The 12,585-nt window shown below is 39.5% G+C and overlaps 1 protein-coding gene across 2 annotated transcripts in view; it reads right to left on the bottom strand.

Annotated features, from left to right (window-relative positions):
* Positions 1 to 330: 330 nt before the first annotated feature.
* The window catches only part of C2_1H4orf54 (chromosome 2_1 C4orf54 homolog), an 81,868-nt gene continuing 69,613 nt past the window's right edge, over positions 331 to 12,585 (bottom strand). For both annotated transcript variants that reach the window (XR_013607134.1, XM_078676088.1), the window contains one exon: positions 331 to 4,354. The gene's annotated coding sequence lies outside the window, so the exon portion shown is untranslated. The remainder of the gene's footprint in view (positions 4,355 to 12,585) is intronic.

The raw sequence follows: 12,585 nt of genomic DNA, 5'->3' as shown, positions 1-12,585 counted from the left end.
ATGTATTCGTATGCACTGAGCTGGATACTCAGAGAAATGTATTGATGGCGACGGCAGGCATAAAATATGTCAATGCAATATGATGGTGCTGCCTTCTTTGTATCAACATCTTGTTCTCATTTATAAGTGTGCCATTTTTAAAATGTTACTTCGAATTTTGCAGCAATGTCTTCACTTTGTACTTTTATCATCTTTATCTAAAGGTCAAATAAAGATTTTGAAACTGAAACTATTAATAAGTCTGCAAAAGTAATATCTATGAACAAGACCTAATTCTGAAAGACTTTACTCTTCACCACCCGATTTCCTTTAAATGAAAGGAGAGTCTAGTTTGCAAGATGTCTTTTAATGAAAAATACTTTTGAATTTGTGATACTAACAATAAAAACAATATATAAAAGCAAATACAAGTATTTAAAAATATTTCTTTCCAAGGGGTTCAAACAGTCAATTCTCACTATATGTCTTGTTGCATAGTTCCCAAAGTGCAACACGCGAAGAGTGCAATTCTCGATTCTCCCATTTCCAGTGTACTACACTGGGCAATGAAGTCAATTCACTTTTCAACCAAAGGCCATACAATATTTCCTACTGAGAACAGGAGTTACATTGAAATGTTCTTTTTGTCCTGTTCCACTTTTCTTATTTGATAGTCCATTGTCAACATACTGTAAACATTTCACAATCTCTACATCACGATTTGCTATGTGAACCAGCTACCATACTTCATTAAAACACATACATTTTTCACCTACTATGTCTCAGTCTCTGCTTGCATTCTTCAGCAACACTTGGAAAAAAACGTACTGTGTTACATTCCAGTTTCAAAAAGGAAAAAAATGAGTTCCATTTAAAATCACACTTAAGCAAAAGTAGGCACCTTGAGCTGAATACAAATATTGTTTTTAAGAATGAATATAACAAGCCTGACATTCACACAAAAAAGACCTGATACTTGTAAAAAATATAGCCGTCAACGTTTCATGTCTTCATTTTAAATAATGAATCTAATATGAGCCAATAAAAAGTTGTTTACTCATGTTAAAAAGTTTGCAAGAGTGCAAAGAGTTTACTAATGTTAAAAAGAGCATAAACACTATGCAACTCTGTTTCAATAGGTTCAGTCTTCTAGAGTGCAAGATCTGGCAGTCCTTTCTTTTTGTCAGTAGAAAGTGTTTCAGGTATGCACAAACTAAGGAAACTAAACTGAAAAAACAGACAACATATCATCTAGTCAAAAATATAAACCTTGACTTTATATAAATAACTATCACTAAACAAAAAAATGACATTCACCCAAATCACTATCAAGCACTTGTCACCAAACATAGAATAAGTGGAATTAGAATAGTGAAAACAATTCCATGCTACATTATGTAGGAAGAGAGCTTGGATGAATTTAGTAGCTTAAAACATGTCAAATAGTCTGCAGGGAGATGTTTAAGTAAAGTCAAGATTTAGGTAGTTTTTTTAGTAGATGTTTTTACAAATTCTGCAGTTTTAGTGTACATTTTTACATGAAGTATTTTCAAGCACAAAGAAAGTAAAATATATATACTAATTGCCTGTAGAGAGCTAAACATTATTCTTTCAGTTTCTCTCTCTCTGGGTTTGATTCACAAGTATTTTTCATACTTAAGAGTCACATTAGTTCCAAGAAAAAGTTGTTTGCATTTGTCAGTGCTACATTCACAGTAACATAACAACAAATGGGAAGGATTAGTAGAATTTTAAGAAAAAAATTGTACTGACAATGGCAGAACATCTGACGGTAGTGCAGATGTTAATCCATTAGACAGAGTGTGAGAGGTGGCCATGCAAATATTTAGGGATGTTTGGAGAACATTTGAGGGCCCACTGAACATTAGCAGGTAGTTTCCCACTCTCACATGTGCAGACCACATTACATAAATAAGAAAGAATATTAAAAGTACTGAAATACATCAGTTATGGTGCTTTGTAAAAACATGACATCGAGTGCAATCCGAAAACTTTAACTCACCTTGAACAGTGCAGTAACTCATGATTTGGGTTAGTGTGCTCATAATTGTTCTGGGTTTTTGGATAGTGCTCTAACGTGATTTCTCTTTAGAGCAGACCGTAACTGATATGTTACATGATTGAGACTTCATCACATTTTACATTTTGTCGGCTGCAACCATTGCAGACTTAAATTTCATTTAAAAATTGTATTCTCACATAGTTTCACATTCATGAAAGTGAGAGAAAATGATTGAGTACAGTTTATGAGGTTTTGTGAGATCAACAATCAACTAAGTATATTTAATGAGTATTTATACATACAGATGCATACATAGTTATGTATGTAGAATATCTGCAGATGTACAGAATGCAATATTCTTTTCACTACTATTGTTGATTCAGGGGAGTTGGGCATGATCCATGAGAGCTGTAGGTTTAAGTGGATCATGTTGCCTCTCCCTCATCAGGCTCAGTGAATAATTAGCTGGAGGGAAGGGCCTCAGAATGAATATAGGTCTCCCATTGGAAATTGGATGAATTCCATATTTTACTGGAATTATGTCATATCCTAAAAACAAAATCTCTGTCTTCATGGGTTTTTTCATCATGACGCCCCTTAGCCACACTACAGAGCTCTCCCATGTTGGGCCTCTATGATGATGTGTAAAAGTGATTTATATGACACTTTATATAAATAAGAAACATGAAAAGGCAAATTAAGTGGCACATTCTCTGGCACTTTTTTTATTTGAAATCACTGAAGTAAAAAAGCAATTGTTTCTATTGAAATCTCAAAATGATGTGGCACGTTGTGTGCTAAGTGTGGAAAATACAAAATTAAACGGTACATGCTGCAACTACAGAATAGCATATTTACACTATCCATGACTATTGTCCATTGATTTAGTAACAATCTATCGATAACGTTAACAGTTACTAAACATTAAAATTCCAATGAGTGGTCACTGTTAACTGTCCCTGCAAGAGAACACGTTCAATAATGTATAATATGGACCTTTTTTGTCATAATCGGATTCTGGTGAAATTTGCAAACCACTCATCATTCAGCCTTGTGGTTTATGATTTCATCAGAAGATCGCAATGGCAACACTGGACAATATTATATGGTTAACCGTTATGTATCCTATGCGTATCCTATATAGAACCATTATGTGTAATATGTTCTCAACCCCAATGAGGCACTTAGCACCTAACAACAGCTCTGAATCTACCTCAGTAAATGCTGGCTTGAAAAATATTATTCTATTTTGTTTGTGCCTTATTAAATTCAGCGAGATCATAGGCCTCTAGGGCGTAACTGCATGCTCCCGATATTAAAATAGACTTAAGAATCTAATTTGAAAAATTATTTTAAAATAATGGCTTATTGCATTGATAATGTGAGTGTTAGTGTAATGCTTAATGTAAGAAAGAATTCCCAAAACTTTACATCACTTGCTCTTGACTCCCTCTCTCATACCTGTTCAAAGTACTTTTGTATTATGTACAACAACATTAAAGCACAAGAGTGCAGATTGAAAAATATCTTTACAAGCAGCAGTGGAAATGCTTTTAAGCAGAAACTTAATTAGATAAACACGAAAGAAAATCTATATGTCATTAGGCTGGTTGAGTTTTCATAAAGTGAGGTACACATTCCCTTCAACATCTGCATTCATAGCTCCTCTTAAGTTGTCTCCCCTGAGAAATACAATACTGCACCAAACATTTTGTCATTCATTACAGGTTTGTTTTTCAGTTACAGAAATAGGCAATCTGAATACAATAGACACAAAAGCTGCTTCTTCTTAGGACATTGTAAAACCTGCAAACCCTGAGAGAGTTCATTGTGCAAACCAACAGTTTGTAAACTTTAACATGAACCTCCTCTCGGAGTAGTAAAATAGTCAAACACGTACAGTATCTCATTACTATATTTTACACAGATGCCAATAAAATGTATGCACCATACACTTGCATTCATTAAATGGCCATAACAACATTTCTTTGGTGCTTATGTCATCCTACAGTTCAATGCACGTATCATAAAAAAGAGAACACATATTTATTCCACACTCAAAATTGAACAAAAAATTAAAAAAACAATTGTTGTTCAGTAATAAATTTAACAGAAAAGCGAGTATTTGTCCAATTCTAAAATAGTACATTTAAGGAGGAATACATATGACAAGCAATCACCAGCTCTTCATCAAGAAGTATGAGATGTTGGTGCATACGTAAATGAAAAAGAATTCTTCCATCCAGTTCCGAAGAAGGTGAGTCAGTCATAAAAAAGTAAAAACACACATTGAACATAATTATAGCTGTATACTTGCAGTGCACTTAATCTTGAGGATATCTGAATCTGCACCTGTAACAGAACACATTCTAGTCAATCACACATTTCAAATGTACATACAGCTGTACATGAACAAAGTCAAAATAAAATTCACACCACATGCTTTGACATCGTTTACCCTAAACATGTTGATTCCTGCCTTTCTTTTTAATGTTAAAAGTACTTAAGAAAACAGTGGTAAATAAGAATTACAGTTGCTGTCCTCGCTATTGGTTTTTATTTTGAGGTAGAACTGTATGTTCTGGAGAGACCAAACAGCCACTTCACTACTCTAATATGATCAGCTATATTTGTATTTGAAAAATTTGCAATACACTTTTTATTAATTTCAAAAACATCACATAATACAAAGAAAAAGTGAGATCTGCATAAAGAACCCAGAGCAGATCAGAAGCAATACAAAACCCTATATTCATGTTTTGCAATTGTAAAACGAAAGCTAAATTGTACTAGAAAGAGCTCTCAGACTCGTACCAAATCTCCAAGTGTTCAGTGAGCTATGGAAGTCTCCCCCTAACTGATTGATCAGGTTTTTAATATTGATCTGATTACTTACCGATAAATCTTCATTTCAATGAGGCTTTTTCCTCAACCCAGTCCTTATAAATTAGGGTGATAAACCCTTGGAGATATGCACGTTGTTGCTATAAAATACAAAAGAGTGCATTTTCCCTCTCCTCGTCTCAGAAATAGCATAAACGGCAGCATCCTGCCACCAAAAAAATATACGAAGGTGGTGAGATTCAAGCAACAATGGATGTCTAGAGTTTCCAATAGCTCTCAGAGCTGCCAACTGTTTCGACAGGTAAATAGTTACCCCCAGCCTTGATTTGCTGGAGTTGTGGAGACAACCATGAGGCTTCAGAAGGCGCTACGCTTTCCACTTCACCAATAACATCTGATAAAGACTTTCCAAATTCACCAGCCAGTCATCCAAGTAAAGGTGACTAAAAAAAGTAGCAACTGAAAATGGTTGCCTAGGAGAGTGAAGAACTGGTAACTCTTGTGGATGACATGATCCTAATGTGAAAGGACGCATGTGAATGAAGGAAAGATACAAAGCTCAATAATGGGATGATTCTATTTCAAGGTCTTTATTTTGAACCTGGTAGAAGTAACATACATGTTCACACTACTCCAAGTTTCCAATGGAGCAAAATTCAGTGGACTGCTTTTGCAACAAACAAAAAAGCTACTGCAGATTATCTTCTCCATCTCATTCTAGGAAACTGGAATGAGTGTCCCTTTGCTTCGATGGTCTTTAATACCTACTCCAACATTTCACTGGGTCACCTGGTTAAAGGTTGGTCTGCTTTTAAGAGGCAGGAGAACACGATCGAGTAACTCCTGAAGTTCACATCCAAGAACCAGACATATGTCATCCTTCTCCCACAATTTAAGGACATTGTTCAGCTTGATCGCTGATGCTCTTTTTAGCTTGTGAGTCGATTGCAAAGGAGTGGAGTAGTCAGGGGTGCTTCAGGGGGTGTAGGAATATGACTTGACTGACCTCGAGTAGAGAAAATAAAAGCAATGTGAGGCCTAAGTCCACCTTTTTGTCCCCTGAATAAGAAACAAAGTCTGGTGAATTTGTAAAAAACAGCAGATAATTAGGCACCTATGTACATCAGGAGGCTATCAGGTGCCCGGCCCTCAACCTGACTGGCAATGTATTGCCCACTGCTGCTTTTTTCATTAACTCTCCGAAAAATAGTCTATAAAGCCATTGTCCAGTGAAGGGTATATTTTTTTAACCATAACACTCTGTGATTGATTGGCATTCCAAGAAAACAGCCAAAAATGAAGAGTGACTGTTCTTCATCCCAGATCCCAGCCAAAGTAGAAGGTGGAAGGAAAGTAGAGGCTCCATGAGTTTAGAATAGTACTTCAATTATAAATCAATATTGTCTCTAAGGATAGGCATTCTCCTTAGTCACTACAATGTATACCAAGAAGGCAGGGAGGAGCGTAACCTCTTTGAAGGGAGCCTAGAATTTTGTTTTGAAGCCCTAGAGGGACACATTTTCTGCCAGTAGCAAGAAATTAAGAAACTCCGTCCTTGAGAGACCACTTTTTGGATACTTTGGGGAAACTGAGTCTGACCTGGAGGAAGAATTATAGTGACCTAAAATATACATCTCTCTCTAAGTCCAATCAGAGATGGTCAGAAGGTCATGGACTCAGAAGCCCATGTTGTCAAGAAAACGGTTAATCCATTTACCAAGCCTCTCGCTCTTAAAGCACTGTTCCTGTTTTTCCAAATTTGGCTCTGGTATAAAGTCAAACATGGACTCCATATATTGCTGTTGGTGTGGGCCCTTAGACTCAATTTCCAAAGTAAAGCACCTACTGAATACAGTCAACACAACCTCCTGACTCATAGTTCGTAGCTGTTTCCTAGATAATGCCTGGCTTGACATTAGGATTAATATCTTATGACAGACTAGCAGGTGCCTTGAGCAGAGTCACAGGCATTACAACCAACGAGGCTGGTGATATGTGCACTTACAAAGATTTCTGTTGGGTAGCACAATTCTTTGAGAATCGTGAAGAATGTTGAACTTTCAACATCAGTGACAAAGGCTCAAGAAACGATCCCTTTAGAAAAAACAAATAGAGGGGTGAATTGTTTCCCGTTCTACAAATGAGATACCACAAGTACTAACTTGTTGTGAAAACAAATAAAACCAGCATTTGCAATGCAATAGGTATCTCATTTACGCGAGTCTGAGCTATTGACATTGCAAATAAAAACGCCTTTTATTTTTGTATTCATTTTTAAAACGTAAATAAAAGGCATTGTCATTTACAATGCCAGTAGCTTAAACTTGCGTAAATGCGAGACCAAAGAGTAGGCAGTGGACCGTGGGACTACTGCCTGCTCTTAAAAAATATTATTGCATACATTCACAAAGGGGAAGGGGTCACATGGGGACCCCTTCCCATTTGCCAGTGGCTTACCACCTACTTCAAGTAGGTGGTAAACTGTGAGTGTTTTGTGGACACGATTGCGGCCTCAAAACTATTTTACATTGAAGTGCAAGTCGCTATTAGGAAGGGACGCCCCGTGACACACCCCTTCCTAATAGCGAGTCGCAAACCCTATTTTGCGAGTCAGTGATAGGTTACCGACTCTCAAAATAGGGTTTGTACAAGGGGCAGACCTATTTTGTGGTCAACGGGCCGATTTCCCGTTTGTGCCGCAAAAAAAGGTCGTACATTTGGCCCCTAGTCCCTAACCCACCTCCTGTGAGTAAGCCTTGTCTGCTCACCCACAGTTGCCGAAGGAGAGTCAAGGTATTGTATTGTATTGTATTGTAATTACATTTATATAGCGCTTACTACCCCCGACAAGGTGTTTTAGTGCTTTGTCGGCGAGTAGCCCGCTACTCCGGAACCCATAGAGGATTAGTGTTGAATTAGTATAGTGAAATATTAAAGTAATTTTAATTGGTGGATAGGTTAGTTAGTTATTTGGATTCTGAAGGATAGCAGGAGGATAGAGGAGGGAAAAAAGGTTTGTATTTATATAGCGCTTGTAACCCTGATGGGTTGTTGAAACGCTTTATGGGTGAGTAGCACGCTACTCTGGAACACATAGAGGATTAGCGGTGAATTAGTATAGTGGAATATGGAATTTGAGAAGTGACCATGTTAGTCTATTATTTTAACGACTAGTGGAAACCTGTGCATAGAATCGCACATTAAATAGAATGTAGAGTAAAATTGCTCACAAAGATCACTCTGGTGCATTATTCCCCTTGCACAGGGTGAAATTCGTAACTAGGTGCAGAAAAATGACCCAATATCATATGCAAATAGTATTTCCAGAAGTGTTTTTTGTACCCAATTTTTGCGCGCACTCAGAATGTGGCCATATGTGCTTTACATCTGGAACTGAAGTGAACGAATAACACTTGTCAGAACTAAAAACAAGAACGGATGCATATCAATAAACACTAGTGTTGATTTGAAGACTTTGATCTTTGATGTAACGTCTACAAGTATATCTTATTTGCAGTTTATAGCGGGTCAAACTTGAAAAGATGTCAACAGTCAACTCATGGCGAACAGAAGGAGCCTTGCCTCTTAGTCACTTTTTCTCCCTGGAATTGCGCCCTGGAGTTAGGGAGGTTAGACCCACACATCAAGAAGGATGGACTAAAGGGGAGACGGGGAGATGTACATTTACAGGTCTCTATCAAATGGAGAAGTTAGTACATGCCTGCACTAAAAATAATGAATTACCAACATATCAGAGCAGGGCAGTGCTCCTCTTACCCCTACTGGGTTCAGTATTTGTCTGGGTGTTTCGACCAAACAAAATGACAGTAGCAAACAAATAATTTGCAAGTATGTAGACAACGACAGCTCAAAGCTGTAAAACACACCATCTACAAGGTGAACAGATTATCAACGAGTATCCAAGAAGCATTTTACACCATTTTCTCGCTATTTCCCCAATGCCAGAAGGGAAATACAGGCTACATATATTATGGTATTTTATTTTATGGTATTTTATCATTGCCTCGCCCGTCCTTCCACACTATGACAGTACGGCCTGGAAGGAGCAACACTAGAGGTTTATCAGTGCCAGTTGCATCTGGTTTCTCCTTGTGATATCAAGAATTTGAGAGGACATGCTTGGTCTCAAAGGCAGAACGAAGGAGTAGGTAGAGCTACTTGGACCTTTACCCTTCAGCCTGCCGACTCACCTCTACAGTCGTCACTATATAAGGAGCTATCATCCCATTGGGGGTGTGCACTTCAAATAGCAGGGTCATCGGTCCCTCTGCCAATCACCATTCCCTCAACAACAGGATAGAAAAGACCCAGCTCCTGTCTCCTCGCTCAACTCCAGTCCATCACTTACCGGTGTATGTGTGGCATTCCCTTCATGGTCGAAGTGACGCTCAACGTAGCAACAGCAAATGGTGGTTTCAATGAAGGTAGCCACGAAAACTTTTGCTAGCCATTTCAGGCAACAGTTGTGTGTCTGTGAGAGCGACGAGAAGCAGCTGCAAATGGATTGCACAATACGAATTGATGCTTCAAACACTCCTATCCCTACGGGGGCCCTAATTAAGCATCACACAGGGGCTCTCACACTTTCAGAAGGGTTAATGCACAGTCTCACTGGCTGAATGCAAGAGCAAACACATACACCTGCTGTCTGACACAGACTACAGGCACCAACACACTACCAGCCTGCATACTGACAGTGACATACGCACACAAACACATCTGTATACAAACAGACACACACACACAAACACATCTGTATCCATACACACGCACACAAACACATCTGTATATGGACACAGACACGCTCACACGGATTAACACTCATGCGTACATCAACACGTGCACTCTGACATTTAAGCACATCTGCAACATTTCCAAACCAGCATCCACGGACAATCATATCTAGACACCTACAATCTGACAGACACGCGCCGAAAAACACACGTAGAAACGAAGCACTCCTTGACGCTGATACCTTGACAAAAACACGTGTGCACAGTCACTGAGAATCACAGTGTCAAAAAGACACACACACTCATATGCACAGAGACACACACACATCTGTTTGGACACAGACACTCACATAACTCCAAGCACTGACACACCACATAGTTCTCCGAGGGCACACAGAAACACATTGACAAACATGCCCTGGCACTAACAGGCATTTGCAGCCTGTCACAATTCTGTTCACACACACGCTCACAATCGTCCCTACAGACACGTGTGCTCAACTCAGGCTGCACGGTGTCTGCTCTCTGTCGGCATCCATGCTAATGGGAACTGCTCCCTGGCAGCTTCAGACAGCTAGTCCCGCACTGCATGCACTACACAGAGGCTCCCGCGAAGGAGGCACACATGCATGTCTCAGGGGATACCTCCAGTACTGGGCACCCATGGGGGCTCTCCCAGCCCTGCTACTGTGATTCCTCCTGAGCACACCTATGTGCCCCGCAGCCGAGAGGAGGGACTTCGGGGCGCAGGCAGGTGAGTGCTGCTGCGCCTAGAATCCTCGGAGATTCCGCAACATATTCAATGTAAAAGGACCTGGTGGCGGGAGTCCGCGTGTGAGGAAGTGCACCCCAGTCAGTTTTTCATGGAATGTGCGGGGTAGTGTGTGTGCAGGAAAACGGCACGCGATCTCAGAGTGTAGGAAACTGAACAGTAATTGGTGTTTGTTAATACCACGGCAGTGTATGAGTGAGTGTCAGGAGTGTATGGGGACTGTAATAAACTACATTAAGTGTGTCATACTATGAGAGACGTTAATCAGTGCATGAGGTGTACCTGCAAGCAGAATCAGTACATTTATAAGAACGGCTAGGGCGGTCGACCTCGAATCTGGGGAACTAGTTTCGAGTCTCTGCAATGACGCTGAACATCCTGTGATTCTAGGCAAATCACTTAATCTCCCAAACAAGCTGTCACCATTGTGTGAATGGAAAAAAAGTGCCTACAGACTAAATGAAGGAGACCGTGTAACGCCGCAAGTAAAAGATCCCGTACTAATGGAAGGCCACAAAAGGAGACAGGGCGGTAACAAGGAGGGACTAAGAAGCCGCCGTATCAATCGGAAGCCAGCGTTTACCATGGACGATGACACCCGCCAATGAAAAATATGGACGGGGCTTCCACTCCACTTCTAAAACATGCCCTAATACAATATGGCTCGCAAAGTGAGCAATGAATACGCTGCAACGCTAGGCGAGACCTAAAAACCCATGAATGAAAACCCAGACATGACACAAAGGACTCTTTCTAATTTGGTCTAGTCTGCATCACATATCAAATCCTACATCTAGTAAAATAATTTTTCACTTTTTGTTTTTTTACAATACGTTGCCCATAATATATTCAAAACATACAGTAAATCAAAAAACTTGACACAGTGAAACTGTGATACATGGTGAAAAAGCACAGTAAAAAGTGAATAAACACCCCTCTCTTTCTTTTTTCTAAAGGGATTGTGTGTTGGCCCTTTGTCACTGATGTTGAATGTTCAACATTCTTCACAATTCTCAAAGAATTGTGCTACCCAACAGTACTCTTTGTAGGTGCAAATATCACCAGCCTCGTTGGCTGTATACCCAGGTTCTGAGGGACACAGGACAACCCCATTATATTTAATGTACCAGCAAATGTGCAAACAGAATCAGAACTTGGATGATAAGTCGTGCCCTGGAGGTGTAGTATAGCAATAACTCATGTGGTACCTAGAATTCTAGTACTCGTGCCTGCTCCAGCTCAAGGGTGAAGAGATGGATCAAGAACCAGTCCGCTTTAGTCATACTGTTATCAATAGGGCAGTTTGACAGCTGAGCGGCCAAAAGCTATACCTAAAATAATCTTTTCAGTCTCGTCTCCTCTATCTGCTTATGGCTCGACGATTAAAAAGTGTGTTAAATACCTTCCATATTGTCACAGCGCAATCAGGATATTGTTAAATACTTCAACGGCGAAGGTAAGATATTTAAAAGTCATATAAAAATGTAATATTTACATACAACTGTGAAAGCCCCATTGCACAAGGCAAAGTGAAAAGTTAGAATATCTTCATAGTAAAAAAATAAGTATCTTGTACGGGAAACATCCTTTACAACGCAACTTTTACCACGCAGTGCCTTTACGACGCAACTTTTACAACGCAAACCATTACAACGCATTGCGCTGGGGGGCGCTCTAGGATAGGGAATAAGTTTAATTTACTGCCCAACACCTTCCCTAGTGTCCACAGGGACTGGAGTTGGAATAGTAAATTAAACTATTCACTATCAAGCACCCCAAAGCGCTATGCGTTGTAAAGGTTTGCGATGTAAAAACCACGTTGTAAAGGCATGCGATGTAAAAGCATGCGTTGTAATGTCATACATCCATCTTGTACAGAAATGATATTTCGTGGATAGTTAACTGCTAAGCCATTCGTAAGGGTAGAGTGTGAATGTCAGTAAAGCTGGGATATTAGTACTGACGCTGCAACACTGCTCTTGTAAATGAGGGCACAGGGCATTGGAGCGAGCAGAACCAGTGTACAAAAGAAACGTACTCTCATGATAGGAAGGCAGTACCATTTCTACCCTATTCGGTTCTCTATTGCTTTATCTAATTCTGTCCAAGGCAGTGGATTCGTTAAGTACGAGGGACTATAGAACTCTGTTTATAGCAAAGCTCATTATCATGCATGTGTATATTTTATGACGAAATATATTTACTAGGAAAGA

The sequence above is a fragment of the Lissotriton helveticus genome, chromosome 2_1, assembly GCF_964261635.1.
Source record: "Lissotriton helveticus chromosome 2_1, aLisHel1.1, whole genome shotgun sequence".
In the NCBI taxonomy this organism is placed as follows: Eukaryota; Metazoa; Chordata; class Amphibia; order Caudata; family Salamandridae; genus Lissotriton; species Lissotriton helveticus.
The sequence above is the reverse complement of the archived record's forward strand: the minus strand, read 5'-3'. Positions and strand labels throughout refer to the sequence as shown.